At 38.1% G+C, this 6,571-nt stretch overlaps 1 long non-coding RNA gene across 1 annotated transcript; it reads right to left on the reverse strand.

Moving 5' to 3' along the window:
- Positions 1–1,968: 1,968 nt before the first annotated feature.
- On the reverse strand, positions 1,969–4,070 carry LOC128425176 (uncharacterized). Its single transcript, XR_008333098.1, has 2 exons — positions 3,572–4,070; positions 1,969–2,354 (listed from the first exon to the last, which is right to left on the reverse strand). It is a non-coding gene; the product is annotated as an uncharacterized LOC128425176 (long non-coding RNA).
- Between the last annotated feature and the right edge of the window lie 2,501 nt (positions 4,071–6,571).

Below are 6,571 nucleotides of genomic sequence, written 5' to 3' on the forward strand. Positions count from 1 at the left end.
AGTCAGTCTTACTCAAGTGTTTTGTTGTTGTTGTTTTATATATCCGGCAGTGTTCCAAAAGCAAAGTGCGCATCCCACTAATGGTCCCTAATAGGGTCTTCTAACTGCGTAGCAAGGCAGAGTTCAGCATGGCTCGAGCTATTTCCTGACTCTCACACATGCACAATCACTTAAAAAGTACAGTAACCGATTCTATAAATATCATTATGCATTTATCTGTTCGTGTCAAGCACTGACGTTCAGGGCTTTAATGTACAAGCCCCTAAGTCCAGTAAGAACTCCAGCTACTTCATTGGAGTCAAGTGTGATCTTGACACTACATCACACATCGTAGCATATATTTTTGTTTATGTTTAACAGTTTTAATGGCACCTGTCAAGTCAAGTCAATTTTATATCATAGGACACTTTTTTTATAGAGCTGGTTTGTATTCTTTATAATATCGTTTACAGAGATGAACCAATAATAAACACAAGCGCTACAATTGCACCATTCTTTAATTTATTGTATGAATATCATTGTTTCCCTTTAAGAAAGACAGGATGTCGGCTGATTGCTCTCTCTGTCAAAAACTTTCTCAAAAGCCACGTTAACAAGTACGGGAGTGAGAGGAAATTGTCTATGGCTCCCAGAGGATCACTTGAATGACCTCGCCGGACCTTTCCTATGTTACTGCACTGAGTGCTAATGTGTGCCTCATGGCCAACATTGTTATCCAGCTAAAAATATTGGTTTTCACTCAGTTTGCTATGGATACTTGACATTTTTTTAACCTTTTCCTGCCGCATTGCCATGAGACCTAAATGTCAATTAATAGTGGAAGTACACCGATTCTAAAGTAAAAGGACCCCAAAACAAGGTGTTAAAGTGTTACATTCACTTTAAAGTAAAAATAACTTTGTGTATCAAATTATAATTAAACTTTATAAGTATAATTATAGTCCCTCATGGGGTCATGAAATGATTAATGATTCTGTGACACACATAACCTTAACTTTTTACTTTACCGTTTGTCTTCAAAATATTACCATCACATTGATGTTCTTAATCTTGATCCGTATTACAGCTGTTGGATAAAAGCCACAGAATTTCTCTCTAAAATATAAAGCACCATCTATTAAAATATAATAAGTAATAGTACAAGTATTTAGTTCTTGTTGGACAAATCTCTTCTATGTCCAATGAAGGCAAAACAAAGGTTATTGACCAATGCAGGGTTTTTTTCAGCAACGGTTAAAGGTAGAAATACCTCAAATATTTGTCTAGGTTCAAGGCTTGTTGGGCTTTACGGTTTTGAAGAACTGAAATCGCTAATCACTGCAAGGTATCAGCATCTCTGACAGCAGCTCTTCTCTACTGATAACTTCCTTCTATCTTTCCATGATTCACACAATGGTCCTGGTTAAATAATTTGAATAAAACTTGAGCAGACAATGTTTAAAAGAGCAGACAAAGTTGAATAGACTAAAGATATGACGTATATCTGATATAACTAAATCCAAGGTATGGATAGGAAATGATTGTATGACTTTATATTTGGCTTTGAGGGCTGATGATGAGCACGCTATCTATTGTTATCGTCTGTTTTTTTGTTCATAAAGAAATTCTACCTTGGTGTTTCCTTGGCGCGGAGCTCAGGATGTGCTCCGAGAGGTCTATTGTCATAGGGACCAACATAAATCTGTCCCTGCTGCTGAGGAAAACAAGACCATAAAAGAGAGGTGTTCAAAATGTCCATCATGGTAAGTGACAGTGGGAATATTTTCACTAATTTTTTGTCGTTGATTTCCTTTCATATCTAAGGGGTTTACATAAGAAATCTGCCCCTCAAACACAGATACAGACATGTGTGATCTTTTTCTTGCAACCTAATTACGTTTTAAACTCAGAGGTGGCTTACATTCTCACATTCTTTTCTTAAGTAGAAGTACAGATAATTGTGTGACTTATATTTTGATAACTCGGCAAAACGAACACAGTTTTTTATAGGCCACACAAAATAGGACTGCTTTCCTCTTGTGTTTACAACCTGCACAGTGCTGGTACAGAGAAAGAAAGAAAAAATCAATGTACAAAGTCTAGTTTTGCTGCAAGCCAAATTCCAGACAGAATAATAAAGACTGAACTGTTTTGATTAAGTCCCTTAAGTCCCTGCCCTGACGATGGGGAAATGTCTTGCTTCTCCGAATCTGTTCCGTCGTTGTCAGCAATGTTTCCTGTGTCCCTTTCTTCATCCATGTCGCTGCTGTTATTCTTCTCTGTATCACAAACTGTCCGCTCACTCGACGCCTTCTCTCCGCGGTTCACTTCCCCTTCAACCTGTTGTTATAACGTCTTTTACGTCGTGTCTTCATCTGTCGAGGTTGAAACAAGTAACGAGCCAGATTTGAGAATGTAAGGAGTAGAAAGTACAGATATTTGTGTTCAAATGTCCGGAGTAAAAGTAAAAAGTCGTCAGGAATATAAATACTCAAGTAAAAGTACAGATACCTGAAAAATCGACTTAAGTACAGTAACAGAGTGTTACTTTTGCACAATGATGATCTTGGACATATTGATTGAGCAACAGCCAGATCTCACCAGACTTGTTTTGTATCGAAAGGGCTTATTAAGAAAAGAACGTTTATAAGACAACTACTGGACTATTTATTTTTTGGGACATTTTTGGTTGTTGTTTATTTAATGTTTGTTGATATTTCTGTACAGACAGCCAAGCTGACTAACGACACAATACCATATTAATATTGTCGGTGCTGTGATGGCTATTATTAGATATACTATTAAATCAGCAGATGAGAATGTCGCTAAGTTATTGTTTTAAACAAAACAATTGTTTATCCACAAAGTAAATAAAGCGGCCCTAGAACATACTTAATTGGAAATGCAGACAGCTTGTAACAATGGGACCAGATGTGTTCTGCTATCAGCTTGGCCAAGTTGAGACAAAGGTCATCTCAAGAAAAAAAAAATTCAGATGCTGAATATGTTTTGGTACATAACCAAATATTCAATGTAATAGAGATTTATATTTAAAAAGTAAAAGTAATTATTAACGTGTTTCCCCTATTTTCCTCAAATTCGTTATTAAAGGGTCTAACAATAGTAACAAGGGTCACCTTTGTCTGTGGTGGGTGTGGTGCAGTAGTAGTCCGCTCCAATGTTTCCTATCCTGTCTCCTTACAGTGCGTGGCAAAACATTAGGAAGTGTGATAGACATACCGGCCGTGGAAAAGGACATGATACATCCTGTACCAAGACGATCGGGGCCTCAGAGTGGAACAGGGGTGATGTCGGATATGTAACTTTCCCACATGACATCAAAGTAATATCATGTATAACCTCAAGGTATAAGACACGACTGCGTGTGTGTCGATTAGACTTGCATTTACCACAATAGAAGAGCAAATATGGCTTCACCTTTCGAAGATAGATTTAAAATGTTCAAATACAGATATCCCTGTGACGTTTATTGTGGTTATTTCATCATTTAAAATGTCTCAAAGTGCTACATATCAACTCCATGCAAAAAGGTTGTTGGATAGATAAACATGTTGAAATAAACTTCTCATACCTTGGAAAGCTTCCTGTTTCCAACTTCAGGAGACTGTCGATGGTAGATAATGGGCAGGGAGCTGCGTGGCTCGTTCTGAAGACACTTAAAAAGGGATGAGCCCGCCAAGCTCTTTTCGAAGGGTTATTTTGACGTTCACACTACAGATGTTCTCTCACAGTCTCGACACCATAAGAAGTGCCCATGATGATGTGTGAGAAGAGGACAAATGTCTTCAGTAGCAACCATTCAGCTTTTCCTGCACAGCTTTTTCTGACAGATTGTTCTCAGATCCCGTACAACCTCGATTGTTTTATAAGGATGAGCACAGCTCTTAATATTGTAGTGAAGCAGTGGAGTATTAGTCACATGAGAATGATTGGTAACAGTAGTGGCAGTATTATCGTGGTCTGACATATCGTGCAAACAGTAGCATGATTCAAAATTGTTGTCTTCTACCACGCATGGTGGCGCCGCATCCGACTAAGGAACGTTTTGTTTGTTGACAACGCCATGCAGCATTGCTCCAGGGAGCCCCCCCCCCCCCCCCCCCCATGTATCTTGTATGACTCTCAAAGATCAATCAAGCAAAGACCTCCACCTCAAATTTCACAAAAGGTTTACAAAACAGAACACACCTATCTCAAAGATGAAAATAAAAATTAGCCAGCCAACTCATTGGAAAGTTTTCCTAAGTTATACTGCACAATCCCGGAAGATATCTGTATACAGTAGTGTTTGACCTAACAGCTGCTAATGTGTACATAAGAAAGGCCTGTGTCATAAACACCTTTTCCTTGACATGAGTGTGAGCTATTCTTACCTTGGCATTAGACCCGAATACTTAACTTCGCTGTGGTCTTAAATTAACTGAGAACCACGGCCAGAACGCCTGTGTGTACACAGCTCATCAGGTCAGACACAATGAGGGGTAATAAATGAGAGAGCACAACAACCTGCAGTATGTGCATGGATGGACCTACAGCGACTTCAGGAGAAAATGACTGAGCTGGGTATACACAGTGCTTTCTCTTTCTTTTGATATATTTTGTATGTTTTTGCCACATTTATTTTCTATCCTTATTTAACAGAATAGTCAAATCAATTTGCGGCAGTAAACAAACAAAAAAGGGGACTGATCCAACTAAACTAACAAGATAACTAATAACTCGATGGTGGGTGCATGGTGGTTTTTTATTTCCACTCAAAATTCTGCAGAAACATATGATAAACAGATGTAGGCACCACACCCACTCAGTATATCTGCACAGGACTCACGTTCATGCTCATGCATGTGCACTGTAACGATAAGTAAATACGCACTGTACAACTACAGTCAGTTATTCTGTGCACGTTGTAGCCACTAGTTCTTCAGTGTGTTACTGTGTGCAGCTCCTGCAGATAGTTTGCAGGTGATGCATTCAAGGGGCTTTAGGAAGCTACGTAACTACTAATAGCTTGAGGCGATGCATTATAAGGAACATCTGTAACTGTGTTAACTACTGAAAATATCCTGGGTTATACCATTATTATTATGGTCGTGCCCTGAACACAAATTCAAATGACTCCACAGGTTCATTGCTTTCACTAAACACCTTATTTAGGTAAATTTTATTTGTTCATCTACTTCATCTTTATTTATGACTGATGGCAGAGCGAGAGTAATCGCCTGAACCATTAAAGTAATAAAAGGCTGATTTGGGCATTGGTATAAACAACACAGCTACAACTCATAAAATTGACAATGGGTGTGTTAGTGTGTGAAGGATCAAGCATTTACAATGTCAATAATATTGGCTGTACCAAGGCGGTTGGGGCCCCAAGTCTAATTCTGCTTAGGCCCCCAAAAAGGCTATGGCCTGCTCTGGTTGCACAACATCACTTTCCACAAGAGCAGAGTGAAGTGTATATTACCAGAGAAATGGTCAGACTCATTGAATCCAACAAAGACCCACTACAAACACGACTTTCCAGTGACTTGAGCCTGTCATTTGGAGGTGGTTAAACTGTACGTACATATCCTATTACATCAGTCATTGTTTCCTCGCACAATGGCAACTGGAAGTGATTACATTTTCCTGTTATGTTTAACATAAGTGTGGTGTTTACACACAGCTGTTTTAGGCTAAAGACGCCTACACAATGCAAATTGCGGGGGGAAATCATGAGACAATAGGCATATTTCCTATAGCCTATTTATAAAAGAAAATTAGGACAGCAGATGAAAAGAGCTCTTGATTATTTTTCTTCAGTTGTTATTCTTTGAAGTTATGGTCAGTAGGTAGCCTATATTTTGTCTGTGTTTTGTCGTGTATGAGTTGAGTTATTTGCACTGTGGCTAATAGACAAAACACCAGTGGTGTATAAAGTACTTGAAAGACATACTTGAGTAAAAGTATGATATGATATATGACTTCAGTCAAAGTCTTAAAGTAGCCCCTATAAAAAGTTTTCATAGTAGGCCTACACACAAACAAAATATTCCAAAATGGTTCTCTCCAGGCTTTATATATATATATATATATATATATATATATATATATATACAACAAAACATATAGATATGGTGTATACATTTAAAATTGTTGAACCCCAGATGCTGAGGTTCAAATAGTATTGGACTCATACTCAGATTTGAATTTGTAATGAGTAACTAGGTGTCCAATGTCGACGTAACGGAGTAAAAGTATATCTTTTTTCTTTCAAATGTAGTGGAGTAAAAGTGGAAGTCATAATGATTATAAATATTGTACCTTGGTTTTGCCTTGTCCACTCTACACCACCTGCTGAGCACCAAACAGCAGATAGATGCAACGAGTGGTGTATTTAGGTTTTTAAGTCCCAGAGAGAATTACCTAAGAAGTTGGTTGAGACCAAAAACTGGAATAAATCAATAATGAATGTATTTATATTTTGTACTGTTGTATCATAACTGATTTGCGATATCAACTGAAAAGGGCTTAGGGAAGCCCCTCCCTCGGATCAGCAGTACCACAAAGAGGAAGTGGTAATTTGGTTTGA

This window comes from Pleuronectes platessa, chromosome 19, assembly GCF_947347685.1.
Source record: "Pleuronectes platessa chromosome 19, fPlePla1.1, whole genome shotgun sequence".
In the NCBI taxonomy this organism is placed as follows: domain Eukaryota; kingdom Metazoa; phylum Chordata; class Actinopteri; order Pleuronectiformes; family Pleuronectidae; genus Pleuronectes; species Pleuronectes platessa.